The sequence below is a fragment of the Wyeomyia smithii genome, chromosome 3, assembly GCF_029784165.1.
Source record: "Wyeomyia smithii strain HCP4-BCI-WySm-NY-G18 chromosome 3, ASM2978416v1, whole genome shotgun sequence".
NCBI classification, from domain to species: domain Eukaryota; kingdom Metazoa; phylum Arthropoda; class Insecta; order Diptera; family Culicidae; genus Wyeomyia; species Wyeomyia smithii.
In genome coordinates, this window is record NC_073696.1 from 147,187,033 (window position 1) to 147,207,075 (window position 20,043).

Sequence of the window (20,043 nt, forward strand, 5' to 3'; positions counted from 1 at the left end):
TTTACGAATTTTGAATAGGAATCCTGACAAATATTTCGAAACGTTCGTTTTCGCGCTCCGTTCAAGTCACATTCCACTTCTTCTTCATCGATACCTACATAATCCTGATGTTGTTTTCTTTACAAAACTTTTAAAATCGTATAATCGAATTCTACCTTTGAAATTGATTTCAGTTCGTCGGTATAACAAAAAAACCTAAATTAATCCACCTAGCGGTCAGACCCAGCCTTTCTCATTCAATTTTTTATTTGTAAAAATAGATTTACATGAACGCTTCAATCCAATAAATGTATATTCACTCTTTAGGTTCTAAAATATTGATGTTGTAGGTGCTTATTACGGGAGTCACTTGACGGTGAAATCAGAGTGAAGTGAACAAAATCCTATTACGGGACTCACGTAAGTTTGAAAAACGTCGCGAAGTGACATCTGCCGTGGAATCTGGGTTATTGGTGCTTATTACGGGAGTCACTTCACGGTGAAATCAGAGTGAAGTGAATAGAGTCCTATTACGGGACTCACGTAAGTGAGAAAAACGTCGCAAAGTGACATCTGCCGCGGAATCTGGGTTATTATGAGTGTCATATCAGTAAAGTGAGAACGGAAAAAGCGATGATTCGCGTGGAATTATTTCACGACCATTTTGAACGGTGAAATGATTCCACGAAGATGCCATAAGTATTAAAGTTGATTGATTTGTGATCTAATGGTAAATATTGGATTTATTCTTCAGTAACGAAACGAATCAGAATTTGATCCGTGCCTTAAAGCGGTCAAATTTTCATTTTTTTTGCCCGATGAAAAAACTGCAAACTAGTTCAGGAAATTTCCGATACCGAAAAAAACATTTTTTTTTGGTGCCGAATGTCTTAGGAATGCAGAACATGTCAAGATCTGGTGTTATCTAAAAAAACGGGAAAAAACGACTTTCTGGGACTTAGACATTTTTGAGCAGGGAAACAATCTCATTTCACTTGTCCTATTCTCAATTTCACTTCACTGTCAATCTCACTCCACGGAGGTGATTTTTGTCACCTCACTTGAGGTGGAATCGGGAATAGGTCTTAAAAAGTGAAGTGAGCGTGAGAGTGAAATATATTTCACCGTGAAGTGACTCCCGTAATAAGCACCGTAATCTTTACACATAAAAATGCAGTCAAGTCTGTCTGTCTGTCCGATCCATATAGGCCCGAAAACTACCGAACCGATCGACGTGAAAATTTGTATGTAGGGGTTATTGGTGCCGATAAAGGTTCCTATGATAGTTTGAGACCCCTCCCTCTTCTGGAAGGGAGGGGTCCCATACAAATGAAACATAAATTTCTGCACAACTCAAGAACAAACCAAGCAAATGAAACCGAACTTGGCATGTGGATGTTTTAAGGGGTAACTAATATGTCCATAATAGTTGATGAAACACAAATTTGTGCACATCTCGAGAACTAATCAACCAAATGGAACAAAATTTGGCAGGTACAGGCGAACTTCGATATAAGGTACCCTCGTTATAAGGTACCTTCGATATAGCGTCACTCGATGTAAGGTACATTTTACCTCGATATAAGGTACATATTTTTATTATGTTACAAATAACTCCGGAATTGGTATGGAAACTTCTATAAACAATATATTGGTTATCTTGTCAACGTCTCTAGTTACTATTGATCATTTGGGGAGTGTCCATAAAATACTCCACACTTAGCGGAAGTTTGTAAATCCGTCCGAAAAATTTGATGTTGCTAAAAAAACATGATATAGCGTGGTTCAACATGGATGAGAACGGAGGAGCTGATAAAAAAAATTATATTGAAGTTTGATCCCTGGAGAATTTGTTTGAAATTTTAAAAGACAAAATTTTATTAGAACTCGAATTGCTAGAAATGTTTAAAAAATGTGCATTTTTTATCAAAAACATCATAAAACCTATGAAAAAGTTGGAAATATGCTTAAGGTATGTTCGGCAGAATGATGTATTTCTCAAATATGTATGTTGGAATGTAGTAGGCCTCTGAAATCACACCCAAAAAAGTTGATTGGTATTTTTTAAATTTTGAAACATTTTAAGAATGTTTGTATAAAACTACCTTTATGTGGTCAATATTCAAGAGATAGAATCAGAGCGTCTTCAGCAAAATTTTTCTACACAATATTACCTACAACTTTGCTAAAGACTTAACTTTGATTTGATAAGTAATTTAAAAAAAATTAATTTCATTGCACTTTTAGGCAGATTAATCAAAAATCTATTTCCAACAAAAGTTTCCCCTTAAGATAAACAAAAACTTCGTCGAATACACTACAGCATTTGAATAGCATTTTTAAACTCGAAAGGTTGACGATCACGTTTTTCACGTTTTAAACCAGCGTGCAAAGTGCAATTTTAGGCCACCCTTATGTGTAAAGAAAAGTAAGTTCAAACGGTCATTTTTAAATGAAATGAAGGAAATGCAGATTTCGAAATTCTGGAGGACGAGAAAATTATTGAAAAAGTTGTCAACCCGTAATCAGATGGTTCTTATACATCGGACAAAAAATAAATAACAACGAGAAGTCTGTATGAATAAATAAATGTTGAAAAAAAATAGCGATAATAACGTAACGGCTTGATTTTTTTCTTTTTTTCTAGATGACATACTTTTTGGAAATTAACTATCACACGCGGCTAAAGGTCTCCTAAACAGCCAAGAAAAAACTATGTGTTTCAAATTATACTTAAAACAAGTTGATTAACACTTATAGTTGGATTCTATTTCCAAACTAAACTATACGTAGACAAATGACAACAGAATGAAGTATTTGAAGCACTATTGTTGAAAATGTTTCATGATTCGATATAAAGTACAACTTAAAAATCGAATTGTACCTTATATCGAAGTTTGCCTGTAAATGTTTTTAGTGGTAACAAATATGTACATAATGGTTTGAAACCCGACTCCCTCTTCTATAAGGGAGGGATCCCATGAAAATGAAACACAAATTTCGCACAGCTCAAGAACCAATCAAGAAAATACAACCAAATTTGGTATGTAAATGTTTTTAGAGGTAACAAATATGTCCATAATGGTTTGACGCCCCTCCCTCTTCTGGAAGTACATGTTTCTTCACAAATTTCTGCACATCTCGCGAACTAATCAACTAAATGGAACCATATTGGCAGGTGAATGTTTTTAGTGGTAACAAATATGTTCCATAATCGACCTCAGACAACATTTTGGATTGTAAGATGGCAACTTCCGGTTTCTGGAAAACAGCCGGAAATGGCCGATTTCCACTCAATATAATAATATCCGGATCTAGAATAATACACAGGAGCTAAAATCGACCACAGATAGCATTTTAAATTCTAAGATGGCGACTTCCGGTTCCTGAAAACAGCAGAAAATGACCAAATACCACCCAATATGAGTTTTTCTTTAACCAGTATGCCGTTCAAAATCCAGAAATTGTCTCCAAATGCCACTATGAAATCCAAAATGGCGACTTCCGGTGTCGGAAAAACAGCGGCAAATGACCAAATACCACCCAATATGGGTATTTCTGGAACCGTAATGATGCACTGGAGCCACAAATCGACTTCAGACAACATTTTGAATTGTAAGTAACTTCCGGTTTCTGGTAAACAGCCTGAAATGGACGATTCCCTTTAAATATCAGTATTTCTGGAACCAAAAAGATGCACAAAGGTTAAAAATTGAGCACAGACACAATCTTGAATTTTAAGATGGTGACTTCCGGTGTCTGGCAAACAGCCGGAAATGACCAAATACCATTCAATATGAATGTTTTCGGAACCAGAATTACGCCCAGACAGAAATTGATTTCACAGGCAATTTTAAAGTCCAAAATGACGACTTTCGGCTTCTGAAAAACAGTCCAAAGTGACCAAATATCACCCAATATGTGGTTTTCTTAAACCAGTATCCTAAATACCATTTTGAAATCCAAGATGGCGACTACCGGTTTGTGAAAAACAGCCTAAAATAAACAAATACTATCCAATATGAGTATCTCTGGAACCAGAATGATGCAAGGAGCTAACAATTGACCTCAGGCACCATTTTGAATTGCTAAATGGCAACTTATAGGCAACAGTCGGAAATGACCGAATAATACTCAATATGGATTCCGTAAACGTAATGATGCATAGAAACCAAACAATGACCCTGGACACTATTTTGAATTTAAAGACGACCACTGTTAGTTTCTGGAAAACAACCAAAAATACCTCCCAATATGGGTATTTCCGGTGTCAGATTGATGCCAGAAAGTCTGCTGATAATGACAGAATACCACCCAATATGAATATATATATATATATATATATATATATATATATATATATATATATATATATATATATATATATATATATATATATATATATATATATATATATATATATATATATATATATATATATATATATATATATATATATATATATATATATTCAAACCGCAAGGAATCAATGAACTTGGAACGTTCAAATAGTACGACACCACATTTAAATTATGTTGTGGCCACATATATCGATCAAAGCAGGTATAGTTTCCAATAGTCTTTGAATTTCTCTTCTTTCCATAACTTTTGAGCCACATATCAAATTGTTATGACACTAGTTATGTTCAAATAAGTCATGTAATCTTTGAGATAATAGACTTTCGTTGTTTTATTAACAATTTAATACATAACGGTTGCTTAAGTTCAATTATAATCAAATGAAATGGGAACGTGTAGGGCAGCCAAACTTTGAAACCACGTGTTCAATCATAATTCATCAGTTAACCCTTAACTAGCCCGCTCATCTGATAATAATAATCAAATCGGTTGTGTAGTTTCTGAGATAATGAAGTTTCGTGATTTTCACAAGTCGGCACATAACAAATGAAGTTACAGTTCGATTACAGTAAAATTTAATAGGGTCTTCTGAGGCAGCTAGACTATTCATCTGACACTAATTTTGTGGAAATCGGGTCGGCCATCTCTGAGAAACGTGAGTGAGTCCAAGTAGTCTTCGGAATATGTTCCTTTTCATAGCTGGATTTCACATTTTAAACATAACAGGCAAAGTAATAGTCCGATTGCAAAACAAATCCATAGGGTTTTATGGGGCAACTAGACCTTCCATTTGACACTGATTTTGTGAAAATCGGTACAGCCATCTCTGAGAAACATGAGTGAGATTAAACAGTCTTTAGAACACGTTTCTTTCCATAACTTTTGAACCACGAGTTCAATCTTTATGAATTTCAAAACTTAAGGGTTTTTTAAATAGCCCGTTCTTTTGAGACCAATTTTATTCAAATCGGTTGTGTAGTTTCTGAGATATTGATGTTTCATGATTTCCACATTTTGATACATAACCTCTAAACTAAAAATCCGATTACAATGAAATTTAATAGGGTCTTATGGGACAACGAGACCTTTCATTTGCAATTCATTTCATGAAAATCGGTCCAGCCATCTCTGAGAAAAGTGAGTGAGAATAAAAATCTGCACATACACACACACACACATACAGAAAATGCTCAGCTCGTCGAGCTGAGTCGAGTGATATATGCCATTCGGCCCTTTGGAGCACTTTTATACTTTCGGTTTTGCAAGTGATTGCTATACCTTTCTAGGAGAAAGGCAAAAATCTGTAAAATCTGTAATTTTTTGCATTATTCTGTAATTCTGTAATACAGACTCTGTATTGCTTTTTCAGTTCAAAAATCTGTAAAATACAGAATCAGCAGCGGAGGTCAAGCTGTTACATTAGTGCTCCATCAACAAATGTTACCCAGCCTGTACGACACGACAGCAGCAGTAATGCCAGATAAGTGATACTTGTGTTTGCATAATCAATATAATAATTAAAAAAAAAAATCTCTTTATGCTAAAATTTAAGCAAATGATAGAAATTTTGCATCAGATTGAATTTAGTTAGTAGTAGATGGAACGGTTAAAAGAGATTGAAGCTTTCATAAACAGAGAATATCTTAATTTATATAAAAATAAAACTAGGGGAAGAACATTATCGGGCATATAAACCAAAACAATCCAACTTCAAGAATTGTTCACAGAATATAAAATCTTATTACAATCCCAAACCACTCAAGATTCCCACAAGTCCCAAAACGATTAACAAATCCTTTAACTTTCTCACCAGTCAAAAGAACATGTCCAGCAGTCAATCTGGGTCACGTTCCTTCCCAGCCAATAAATTATTTCCAACCTCACAAGTTGCATAACGAAGCTAATGCACTTGAGTTGCATAATGCCTTACTGCCACAGTGAGAGTATCCAATGTCACTAACCCATGTCTTGTCCAGACCTATCCCAAGCCCAATGCGATGTGCGCATATGGCTGCAAAATAAATAAACAAACTCACAAGCTATCTGCGCCTGCCGCGCACGCCTGTATGTTTGTATGTTATGTATTCAAATTAACAATCGTAGCGGCGTCATCAAGCTAGCCCATGATTGGATGACAAGTAAATGAGGTAGCTATGTTTTTCTCCCACTAGTTCGTAGTACTAGAATTAAGCAGCGTAAACTTAGCTGTAAGAACCAACCTGTAAACCGAAAAAGAAAATAAAGATTATTCAAAGTTTTAACGTCAAAGTGAATGGTGTTTATTTAAGTTATTATATGGCGACCGTCAGGTGGCGCGAAACCAGAAGCCGAAAAATATGAAAATATATACTGTAATATAAAAGCAGTGGTGAAGTCAGGAATTAAATTAAAAAAAAAAAACAAAACTTAGTGAACTGTTCAAAATGCAAAGTGACGACGCGGACGCCCCGGCGTACATCCCAAACGTGGAACAAAAGAAGATAATAAAGAAAACGCCGCCCCGAATGACGAAGGCGCAGAAGGAACGTTGGGAGCTGTTAAATAGAAAGCAGCAACCAGAGTGAAAAAAATAATAACAAAGAAAAAAAAGCAAGTGATAGTGCGTATGGACTTTAATAAGAACTAGGAGAAAGGCAAAAAATCAAAATTATAAACTTGTAAAAGAGAGTAAAAGGCCAGATAATGGGTAAAACTCAATCAAAAACCGATACGGTCCATAACGCGGACCCCCAAGTTAAGATTATAAATAATCAGGAGCTGCATAGTGAATCGTTGCAGTCTCAGGAAGTGTTATTGTGGATAATATTGTGCGCGTCGATAGTTCAACTATTGCTCACCGCGTATGCAATGTTGAAAGAACGCATAAATAAGCGCGCGTTGAGAATCGCGAGGAGCCTACTTAACGTAGGCAATGTGTAAATATTAAAACATTTTTGATAAAAAACTTTATGGGCAGCTACCTCGCCCCAAGAAGGTAAACAGTGTAAAAAAAAAACAATAAAAATATACCAAATAAACCGTCACCATCAATGGATTCACTAGTATACAGTTATCGAAAGTACGATTAAACCAAGGATTGATATTGGTCAGCAACAAATGTTCGCATCAGCAGCGGAGGTCAAGCTGTTACATTAGTGCTCCATCAACAAATGTTACCCAGCCTGTACGACACGACAGCAGCAGTAATGCCAGATAAGTGATACTTGTGTTTGCATAATCAATATAATAATTAAAAAAAAAATCTCTTTATGCTAAAATTTAAGCAAATGATAGAAATTTTGCATCAGATTGAATTTAGTTAGTAGTAGATGGAACGGTTAAAAGAGATTGAAGCTTTCATAAACAGAGAATATCTTAATTTATATAAAAATAAAACTAGGGGAAGAACATTATCGGGCATATAAACCAAAACAATCCAACTTCAAGAATTGTTCACAGAATATAAAATCTTATTACAATCCCTACGGTATAGAATCAGAACTGAAAACTGGAATGAGGAAGTAGAAGTCTATACTAAATTAGAGGAAACATATAATAAATGCATAAATATCCTGGACAACACCCCAGTGACTCAAAGAGGGTATGATAGTGAGCCGGAAGTTACTAATAAAAAACTCCTTCTGAAACCCGACGTTAATGATTCTCTTTCAAGAGCAAACAGCGATAATAAATTAGCAACACCGAGTACCACTAACTCGTTCTCGAGAACGAACAGTGATATACACTTAATAAAAAGAAAATTAAAATAAAAAAATTCAGCCAAATTAATCAATTGGTGTAAACGTGCTCTTACCGCAGTACCAATAGCACTTAATATAAAAACAGCAGCCGAACTGGCTATCTTAATTCCTGCTTATGATGGAAACTCCGGAGGAGTTAAATCCTTCGTGGACGCAGTAAATTTAGTTAAGACAATAGTACCCGCTGAAAACAAAGCAGCGGCTATTCAAGTTATTTTAACCAAGCTGAGTGGGAAAGCGAGAAATCTATTCGCTACAATTCCGGATGATTATGACGGAATTATCCAAGCTTTGATCAGCAATTGCAGTGAGAAAAGTAGGTCAGATTCAGCTAAGAATAACCTGAATAACTTGAAGTTAAAATCACCATGCGATTTACAAAATTTTACAAAGCAAGTAGATTCACTTGCTGAAAAATTAACAGAAACCTACATTAGTGAGAAAATTCCAAGCGAAGTCGCAATGAAAATGTCTCAAAAAGCTGCTATCCAAACAATGGTAGCGAATGCTTCAAACTCTGAGACAAAAATAATGTTAAAAGTAGGTAAATTCACTAATCTCCAGGAAGCCATTAATATAATGGTGGAGGATGAAAATGTTACTACGACAACATCGAACGCAGTGGTACTAAACGCCACGAGTAACAGAAATAGATATCAAAACAATAACGTGAACAGGATACCGCAGAGGAATAATAATCAAAGAAATAATTTCAACAATCGATATCAACCACGATTTCCACTTAATAACTATAGAAATCATAACAATCATTACAACCAATACAATCAACAGCAGAACAATAGAAACTTTAATCGGTTTAAGGGGGGACCCTACTCTAGAAGGTCGAATAATCATGAATTTTCATATTTTTTTTTCTGTCTAGAGTAAAGTGAAGTGTTTGGCTATTTTGGCTATTGATTAAGGTATATTTGAAGATGTATTTTCCATGTCGTGAATGTAAATATAGTGAGTATTACACTGTTGGCAGCTGGGAACGTGGATGCTCTCTTTAAATCAGTACCTAACTGGTTGTAAGTTTTTCTCAGCTTCTAGTAGACCGATCGGGCTGAATTTTTTTTTCAGTAAATAGAAACATATTATCTATCTTGTTACGTAGCCGTTTTTGAAAATTCCAAAAATTGCCAAAATGGCGGCCATTTTAGTAAAAAAATTGTTTTTTGCCTTTCTCCTAGAAAGATATAGCAATCACTTGCAAAACCGAAAGTATAAAAGTGCTCCAAAGGGCCGAATGGCATATATCACTCGACTCAGCTCGACGAGCTGAACATTTGCTGTATGTATGTGTGTGTGTATGTGTGTGTGTGTATGTGTGTGTATGTGCAGATTTTTATTGTCACTCACTTTTCTCAGAGATGGCTGGACCGATTTTCATGAAATTAATTGCAAATGAAAGGTCTCGTTGTTCCATAAGACCCTATTAAATTTCATTGTAATCGGATTTTTAGTTTAGAGGTTATGTATCAAAATGTAAAAATCATGAAACATCATTATCTCGAAAACTTCACAACCGATTTAAACAAAATTTATTTCAAATGAACGGGCTACCTAAAATACCTTTAACTTTCAAATTTCATGAAGATTGAACTAGTGGTTCAAAAGTAATGACAAGAAACGTGTTTTGAAGACTACTTAATCTCACTCATGTTTCACAGAGATGGCTGGACCGATTTTCATAAAATCAGTGTCAAATGGAAGGTCTAGTTGCCTCATAAGACCCTTTTGATTTGTTTTGCAATCGGACTATTACTTTTCCTGTTATGTTTAAAAATGTGAAATCCAGCTATGAAAAGGAACATATTCCGAAGTCTACTTGAACTCACTCACTTTTCTCAGAGATGGCTGACCCGATTTCCACAAAACTAGTGTCAACTAATAAGTCTAGCTGCCTCGTAACACCCTATTGAATTTTACTGTAATCGGACTGTAACTTCGTCTGTAACTTCGTCTGTAAAGTACCAAAATGTGAAAATCACGAAACTTCAGTATTTCAGAAACTATACAACCGATTTGATCAATATTATTATCAGATGAGCGGGCTAGTTAAGGGTTAACTGATGAATTATGATTGAACACGTGGTTTCAAAGTTTGGCTGCCCTACACGTTCCCATTTCATTTGATTATAATTAAACTTAAGCAACCGTTATGTATTAAATTGTTAATGAAACAATGAAAGTCTATTATTTCAAAGATAACATGACTTATTTGAACATAACTAGTGTCATACGAACGAGTCATCTCTCAAACTTACAAATAACAAACTTTATAACAATTTGATATGTGGCTCAGAGGTTATGGAAAGAAAAGAAATTCAAAGGCTATTTAAAACTATACCTGCTTTGATTGATATATGTGGTCTCAACATAATTTGAATGTGGTTTTGTACTACTTGAACGTTCCAAATTCATTGATTCCTTGCGATGTGTTTAAAGTCTGCATATACACCACGAATCGGCCATAGGATATGATCAAAGTCAAATAACAAATCGTTTGAAATGATTGGTTTTATCGAAATGACAACATCCTCGTCTTTTGGCTTCTGTACATCACCCTAATTCTGAATATATTCATATTGGGTGGTATTCGGTCATTTTTAGCAGATTTTCTGGCATCAATCTGACACCGGAAATACTCATATTGGGAGGTATTCTGTTATTTTGGTTGTTTTCCAGAAACTAACAGTGGTCGTCTTTAAATTCAAAATGGTGTCCAGGGTCAATATTTGGTTTCTATGCATCATCTCGATTACGGAAACATCCATGTTGAGTATTATTTGGTCATTTTCGACTGTTTCCTATAAGTTGCCATTTAGCGATTCAAAATGGTGCCTGAGGTCAATTGTTAGCAATTGTATACCCATATTGGGTGGTATTTGGTCGTTTGCCGCTGTTTTTCCGAAACCGGAAAGTCGCCATCTTAGAATTCAAAATGGGATCTGTGGTCGAATTTAGCTCCTGTGTATCTTTCTTTATCCGGATATTATTATATTGGGTGGAATTCGTCCATTTTTGGCTATTTTCCAGAAACCGGGAGTTGCCATCTTACAATCCAAAATGTTGCCTGAGGTCGATTGTGCAACATATTTGTTACCACTAAAAACATTCAACTGCCAAATATGGTTCCATTTAGTTGATTAGTTCGTGAGATGTGCATAAATTTGTGCAGAAATATGTGCTTCCAAAAGAGGGAGGGGCGTCGAACCATTATGGACATATTTATTACTCTTCAAAACATCCACGTGCCAAATTCAGTTTCATTTGCTTGGTTTGCATTTGAGTTGTGCAGAAATGTATGTTTCATTTGTATTGGACCCCTCCTTTCCAGAAGAGGGAGGGGTCTCAAACTATCAAAGGAACCTTACCGGGACCACAAACCCCTACATACAAATTTTCACGTCGATCGGTTCGGTAGTTTTTGAGCCTATATGGATCAAACAGACAGACAGACTGACAGACAGACCAGACTACATTTTTATATGTATAGATTACAACATCAATATTTCAGATTTGGGTCTGACCGCTAGGTGGATTAATTTAGGTTTTTTCATGAAAAATCACTATTTAAAAAATCATAAAACATTGAAAAACTCAGATATCAAAAACGGCTACGTAACAAGTTAGATAATCCATTTTTACATGTTAAAAAAAAATTCAGCAAAATCGGTTCAGTAGATGCTGAGAAAAATTTACCACCAGTTGAAAAAACATGGTTTCGAAAAAAACACTGCCAATAGCGTAATACTCACTATATTTGCACCCACGGTACACAAAATACATCTTCAAATATACCTTAATCCATAGCCGAAATGCCCGAACACCTCACCTTTCTCTAAACATCCGAAAAAAATATCATGAAAATTCATTATTTTTCAACTTTCCAGAGTAGGGTCCCCCCTTAATAGAGGTTTTAATCAAAATTACAACTAAAACCGTCAGTTTAACCCGAAAAGAAATTTCGAAGCTGCAAGAATGTTTTTCGCAAGACTGCAAAACATTCCGCAACTACCGAGCAATGTTCCGACTCAACATCAAGAACGCTTAGTTAATCCCTGCTACGCTCAAGTAGCAACGGGATCCAATCAACCAAACAGTCAGTAAAACGCTAATAACCAACAGTTAGCAATACCACAAAATGGATTTTTCAATCCAAATTATTTTTTTTGCCAACAGTAACAATTGATCCTAGACGTCGACTAAATAGACAGTTGTTACCAACCGCCACACCGATATTGATAATTAATTTAAATGCATCAAACTTTATTCAGGTCAAAGTGCACATGACCGGGAAAACAGTTTGTAATTTAATTCTTGATACTGGCGCTGATATATCGTTATTTAAAGCACGTAATATCAGTGCGTCTTGAACTGTCCTACAGATCAGACGTTTTTTCGGTTGCTTGTGGACTGGTCTTTGACTGCCTATAGCTTCAAAGTTTGTGTTTTGTCAGTGTGTCTTTTAAAGACTACCTGAAAGTTATTTTCCATCAGTCTTTCTCAAGACTACCTACTTTTGAATTTAACAATTGTTTTAACTTTTTTCTTATCACCTGAAATGGCTGGACGAAAAAAGAAACCACGCATCGCTGCGGGGAGGAAAAGAGAGGAATCTCTTTCTGACACTTCGAGTGTCTGTAGTGACAATCCTTTTGATATTTTGCCTGAGCAAGAAGCTGGTGAAATGGAAGTTATGTGTTTGTCGATATTTATTGGTTTGATTCAAATTGTTATTTCATTTAAATTTGCCGATCAGTCTCGTAGTAGTACCTGTTGTTAGTGGAAGTTAAAATACTGGATATTTAGTTCCGCTTTGAGTGATTTTAAACGATTATTGCGAACGTACCGAGTTAAGAAACACTTTACACCCATATTGTTTATTTCTCGCGCCAACGAAAGACGGGACGAAGAAGCAACAATGGATAGTAATAAAATATGCGGTGAATGCAAACTGGATGTCCACGACTTGGAGCCAGTTTGTGACGGCTTCTGTGAAACTTTTTATCACATTCGTCCTCAGTGCTGTGGTTTTAATCAACGCTCGTGCAAAGATATTTTTACGCAGGGCAAAGCTTTATTTATTTGTCCTGACTGCCGAATTGAACTGAACGGCAGAAGTATCCGCTCGTACATAGCTGATTTACGCTCAAATTGTCCTCCCTCGCCTTCCAAGTCGGATGCCCTGACGAAGCAAGTGCACCAGCTTTCTGGTTTGGTTGAAGCACTGAATAAGGAAGTGGACGATTTTGTTTGCAAAACTGATAGCTCTTCTGTGGTAATCGAGCCGAAAACCCCTCAGTGGCCCAAAATAGGGGCTAAACGTCGCCGCAAGGAGCCTGAGCAATTGTTATTGCCTACCAGTGATCGTGGTACGAAATCAATTGATATAAGTGATCTTTCGGTCCCGTTCATTACTGCTGCTGCACCGCTGCCGAAGTTTTGGCTCTATTTATCCGGCTTTCAACCACTGATTACTAATTACGATGTGAGTAAAATTATCGGACGGTGTTTAGAAATGACTGAGCAAGTGGAAATCGTCCGTCTTGTTCCAAAAGGAATGGATGTTTCAACCATGACATTCGTTTCTTTCAAAATTGGTCTGGATCCAGCTCTAAAGGACAAATCGCTGGATGCTGCAAGTTGGCCGGTTGGAAAAAGATTCAGGGAGTTCATTGATCAGTCAAAAAACTACACCCAGTAAGCGGCTGTTTCGACAATGACGTACCCTGTTCGACACGGCAGAATGCCGACAATTTTGTTTCAATGCGATGTTTTTCGGACGGTGGGAGCCTTCAGGCTCCCGCCAAAGGCGAGTATCTGAATTTTTTAAACACTGACCCAGTAGTTGCACGTTGCAGCATACTTCTCCTGACGACGGCGATGCCATTTGGATCTTCTACCAGAATGTTCGTGGCCTGCGCACTAAAATTGACGACTTGTTCCTCGCTGCTAGCGAGAGCACTTACGATGTCATCATTTTGACGGAAACTGGACTTAACAACAATATTAACGACCTTCAGCTTTTTGGTACGGCATACAACGTGTTCCGGTGTGATCGTTGCCCTCAAAACAGTTGTAAATCGCGTCTCGGAGGTGTGCTTGTTGCTGTTGCTAGTTGTTATGCTAGTAATACTATATGTACTAATAACGGGCAAAGCTTTGAGCAGATTTGTGTGTCTTCCGTCGTCAAAAGTAAGAAGTTGCTTATCTGTGCGGTGTATATTCCGCCTGACAGGAGTTGCGACATCTCTATATTGAACGACCACTTAGCAACTATCGACGAATTAAGAACAAATGCTGCACTAGAAGATACCATTTTCGTTTGTGGTGACTATAATCAGCCACGCATCCAATGGGTGGGTGGCACTGACGGCATCTACTGTGGTAATGCAAACCAACTTCCTGAGTCAAGTTGTATTCTATTAGATGGTATGGATTACATGGATTTGAGCCAAGCTAACCTCGTACGTAATCGACTAGATCGTACACTCGATCTTATTTTCTGTACTTCTGAGCAAAAGCTTAGTGTCACTGTATGCCCCGTCCCGTTCTTGCCTATCGATTGTCACCACCCACCGTTAGAAATTTCAATGCCCGCCATCACTGACTGTTTCGTACCAATTGTTGCTAACACTGAACGAATACCGAATTACCGCAAGATAAATTTTACTACTTTATTTGAGTACCTATCGACGGTGAATTAGGATTTCCTATTTGCTCTCAGCGACGTCGATGGTATGGCCGAAAAGTTTTGTGATGTCATATGCTCGTGGCTTCTGAGAAATGTACCAACCAAACGTGCTGCAGCTTCGCCTGCTTGGAGTACACCGGGATTAAAGAAACTGGAACGAAAGCGCAACGCATGCCTGCGTAGATTGCGGCGCCAACGAACAGTCGAACATAAGCTGAATTTTCAAATAGCTAGCAATGCTTACCGTCGACTCAACGCTGCGCTCTACAAGTCCTACGTTCTGCGTATTCAATCGAGTCTTCGGCGTAATCCCAAAGGACTCTGGAATTTTGTTGACTCTATCGAGTGTTTTTCTTGGCGAAGAAACAGCCACGACTGCTGCAACCACATGCAACCTTTTTGCTAGACATTTTGCCTCGGTCTTCGTCTCTGGTTGTACATCTTAGCTCGAGGCCGATTGTGCTGCCGCCGATGTTCCAGCTGATTTGATCGACTCACGCTCTTTCGTAATAACGAATGGAATGGTGGCTGATGCAGCGAAGAAATATAAAATGTTCTTATTCACCTGGTCCAGATGGAGTACCTGCTGCAGTTTTAACCCATTGTATAGCAGCATTAGTAGAACCGCTGTGTTGTATTTTTAATCGTTCGTTCCATGAAGATAAATTTCCGTTATTGTGAAAACAGTCCTACATGTTTCCAGTTTACAAAACCGGCGACCGTAGAAACGTGAAAAATTACCGCGGAATAACAAGTCTCTCTGCTGCGTCAAAACATTTCGAAATTATAGTGTGCGATGTACTTCAAGAGCGTACTTAAAATTATATTTCCTTTGACCAGTATGGTTTCATGCCTGGCCGATCAGTGGCTACTAATTTACTGCAATTTACCTCTACCTGTATTGCGAGTCTGAACAGAAGGCTCAGATGGATGTCATATATACGGATTTGAAAGCCGCTTTTGACAAAATTGACCACCGAATACTGCTCTGCAAACTCTCCCGACTTGGAGCTTCAAGTAAACTAGTTTCGTGGTTCAAATCGTATCTTTCGGACAGAGTACTGCAAGTTAAAATTGATTCCTGCACTTCTAAACGTTTTTCTAACGCGTCAGGAATCCCTCAGGGAAGCATCCTGGGTCCACTGCTCTTCATATTATTTTTTAATAACTGCAAACTAGTTTATGCGGGTGACCTAAAACTTTATTTCGTTGTGCGTACAGTTGAGGATTGTGAATGTTTGCAATCATTACTTGATATTTTTGCCAATTGGTGTCATAGGAATAAGCTGTGTCTTAGTATTGACAAATGTGTAGTAATTACGTTTCATCGCATATCGAAGCCTATTACTTTCGCGTATGTAATTGATGGCGTAACACTCAGGAGAGTAGATCAGGTGAATGACCTTGATATCCTGTTGGATACAAAAATGTCGTTTGACCTTCATCGTTCGGCGATTATTTCTAAAGCGAGTCGTCAACTGGGATTCATCTCGAAAATAACTAAAGACTTTTCTGATCCCCATTGTTTCAAGGCTTTATACTGTGCGCTAGCTCGTCCTCTTCTGGAAACTGCTGCTGTAGTATGGTGCCCATATCATAGCGCAGAATTTACCATGGCGCAATCCATCAGAACTTCCATCGTATCCTGACCGATGTAGACTCCTGGGTTTGGACACACTGCAACGACGACGAACAATTCAACAAGCGTTATTAATTGGAAAGCTTCTTAACGTAGAAATCGACTCACCTTGGTTGCTTTCGATTCTAAATTTGCGAGCACCGCAGAGAACGTTGCGCAACGATGCGTTGCTTGTGCCTAGGTTCCATCGAACATCTTTTGGTTATAACGAACCTAACAAATTTCGTAATAGACAGCTTAGTTGACCAATCTGAAACGAACACTATCTATACGGATCTCTCAGCCGCTTTCGACAAAATGAACCATCGCGTTGTCGTTGCAAAACTTGACCTTTATGGCTTTAGCGGCAGTCTACTCTGCTGGTTAGAGTCATATTTAGTGGGACGGACTCTGAGTGTGAAAATTAACGACGAAATCTCAAAATCGTTCTCAGCTTTTTCCGGGATTGCGCAAGGCAGTCATCTTGGCCCACTGGTGTTCTTGCTTTGCTTCAACGACGTGCACTATTCTTCAAAACGCTCCAGTCTTGCATTTGCCGACGATTTGAAGTTTTTCAACAAAATCAAACATGCTGCCGACGCCGTTTTTCTTCAGGTACAACTCAACATATTCGCTTCCTGGTGCGAGATAAATCTTTTGGCAGTAAACCCGTCAAAACGCTCCGTTATAAAATTTACGAATAAGCACAGGCCACTACAAGTTGACTACATCCTCAACGGTTCTCCAGTACAGCGAGTCGATTTCATAAAGGATCTCGGAGTACTTCTGGACGAAAAACTCACCTTCAAACAACATATATCCTTCATCGTAGCGAAGGATTCTACACAAATAGGACTCATTTTCCGAATGACACGTGATTTCAAAAACATTCACTGCCTAGTCACGCTCTACTGTTCGCTTGGTCGGTCTTCATTTGAGTACTGTTCCACAGTCTGGGTATCTCAATATAATAATGCTATCTACCGAATCGAAAACAGCCAGCACCGGTTTGTACGTTATGCCCTTTGAATGCTCCCCTGGCAACAACCCATGCGTAATACTAGGAATGAGGACCGGTGTAAGCAACTCCAGATCGATACTCTCCAACTACGTCGGGAAACAGCACGCGCTATGCTCTTCACCTATATCCTGACGTCACGGGTCGACTGCCCTGCCATTCTGCGTCAAATCAACCTACATGCTCCAACTAGAACCCTGCGAAGAATGCCAGTTCTACACTTGCCCTTTCGCCGAACCAACTATAGCTCAAACAGTGCCATCGCAGGTATCCAACGTGCTTTCAACAGAGTGTCACTTGTTTTCGACTTCCATTTATCATATAGAGTTATACGTTCTAAATTTTTGTCACTGTTCCGGAGATATTTGTATTAGCAGTCATCAGGATAATTTATTTTATGCCTGTTGGTAATAGTAAATAAATAAATAAATAAATAAACCAAACTATCAATAAGTTTCGACAAAAAATCGTTGCAATCCTGAATTGCAACGATTAGCTTACTTTATAATCAGTAAGATAGGTGTAAGATTAGATTAAGGTTTCATTTTAAATTCATTTTTTTGCTTGACAAGTAGGTTTACAATTTTCCAACAATTATATTCACTTAACTGCGGAAGCAATTACAACCTTTTAATAGAATAAAATTTTAAATATTTGTAAAAGGGTTGATATGACACCGTTTGTGGCAGAGCACACCATATAAATACTGAATAAATATTAGTAAATAAATAAATTAATAAAAAAAAACATAGATAAAACAAAGTAGACAGAAATAGGCCAAAATAACATCGCAAACGAATATTAGTGTACATCTTTTTGATGCGCGAACGTCGATTGACTACATTGACTACAATCCTGTTACCTGTTCTTCGTGTGAGAGGCGACGGCCGTTCTACATTAACGAGTGAAAACCTACTGTGACGCACGCTAAGGAAGCGGTATCAAATGAAATTTGTTATTTGTAAGTTTGAGAGATGACTCGTTTGTATGACACTACTCATTTTCAAATAAGTCGTGTAATACTTGAGATAATAGACTTTCGTAGTTTTAACAATTCAATACATAACGGTGGCTTAAGTTTGATTACACGAACGGGAACGTATAGGGCAGCCAAACTTTAAATCCACGTGTTCAATCATAATTCGTCAGTTAACCCTTAACTAGCCCGTTCATCTGATATCAATATTGTTCAAATCGGTTGTGTAGTTTCTAAGATAATGAAAGTTCGTGATTTTCACATTTCGATACATTACAGACGAAGTTACACACACTTAAATTTTTTTGCCGGATCTCGGTAATTTTTGCCGAGAACGGCAACGCTGAGTGCTCGGTTGATAAAAAATGACAGCTGTCACATTTTTTTTCGAAAATCTCGGTTCAACCTAACTGAAGTTTCGGCACAAACTATTAACGAGCCGAAATATCAGTTGGGTGAACCGAGATTCACGAAAAAATGTGGCAGCTGTCATTATTTTTTTACCCCGCACTAAGTGGTGCCGTTCTCGGCAATAAATTACCGAGACCCGGCAAAAAATTTTAAGTGTGCAGTTCGATTACAGCAAAATTCAATAGGGTGTTATGAGGCAGCTAGACCTTTCAATCGACACTAATTTTGTGGAAATCGGTTCAACCATCTCTGAGAAAAGTGAGTGAGTTTAAGTAGTCTTTGGAATATGTTTCTTTTCATAGCTAGATTTCACATTTTCAAACATAACAGGCAAAGTAATAATCCGTTTGCGAAAAAAATCAATAGGGTCTTATGGGGTAACAAGACCTTCCATTTGACACTGATTTTATGAAAATCGGTCCAGCCATCTCTGAGAAACATGAGTGAGATTAAACAGTCTCCAGAACACGTTTCCATAACTTCTGAACCACATGTTCAATCTGCATAAAATTCAAAAGTTAAGGGTTTATTGGGTAGCCCGTTCATTTGAAACCAATGTTGTTCAAATCGGTTGTGTAGTTTCTGAGATATTGATGTTTCGTGATTTTTACATTTTGATACATAACCTCTAAACTAGAAATCAGATTACAACAAAATTCAATAGGGTCTTATAGGGCAACTGGACCGTTCATTTGCAATTAATTTTATTGAAATCGGTTCAGCCATCTCTTAGAAAATCGAGTGAGATTGGGAGAGCATTCCACACACATATACAGAAAATTCTCAGCAAAAAAAGCAGCAGAAAAAACTCAGAACTGAGTTGAGTGGTATACGACATTCGGCCCTTTTGAGCACTTTCATACCTTTAGTTTTTGCAGTGATTGCTATACCTTTCTAGGAGAAAGGCAAAAGGAGAAAGGCAATAAGTGAAATGATAGAAATGACTTTTTATTTCAACTTAAATCCTGAGCAAGGCTGCAAACATTGAAATAGTACAATATCAAATTTAAATGATGTTGAGGCCACATATTTTGATCGTAGCTATAGTTTCAAACAGCCTGCGGGTTACGTTTCTTTTTATAACTTTCAATCCACATGTTTGAACATTACGTTTAAAATTAGTTCATTTGACACGGCACGATACATTTTCTGTTTTACTGAGCCAAGTACAATTCGTATTAATTCTACGTTAGCAGGGAAAAGAGGGAGGCCTTTTATTTATTCACGCGGCCGACTACG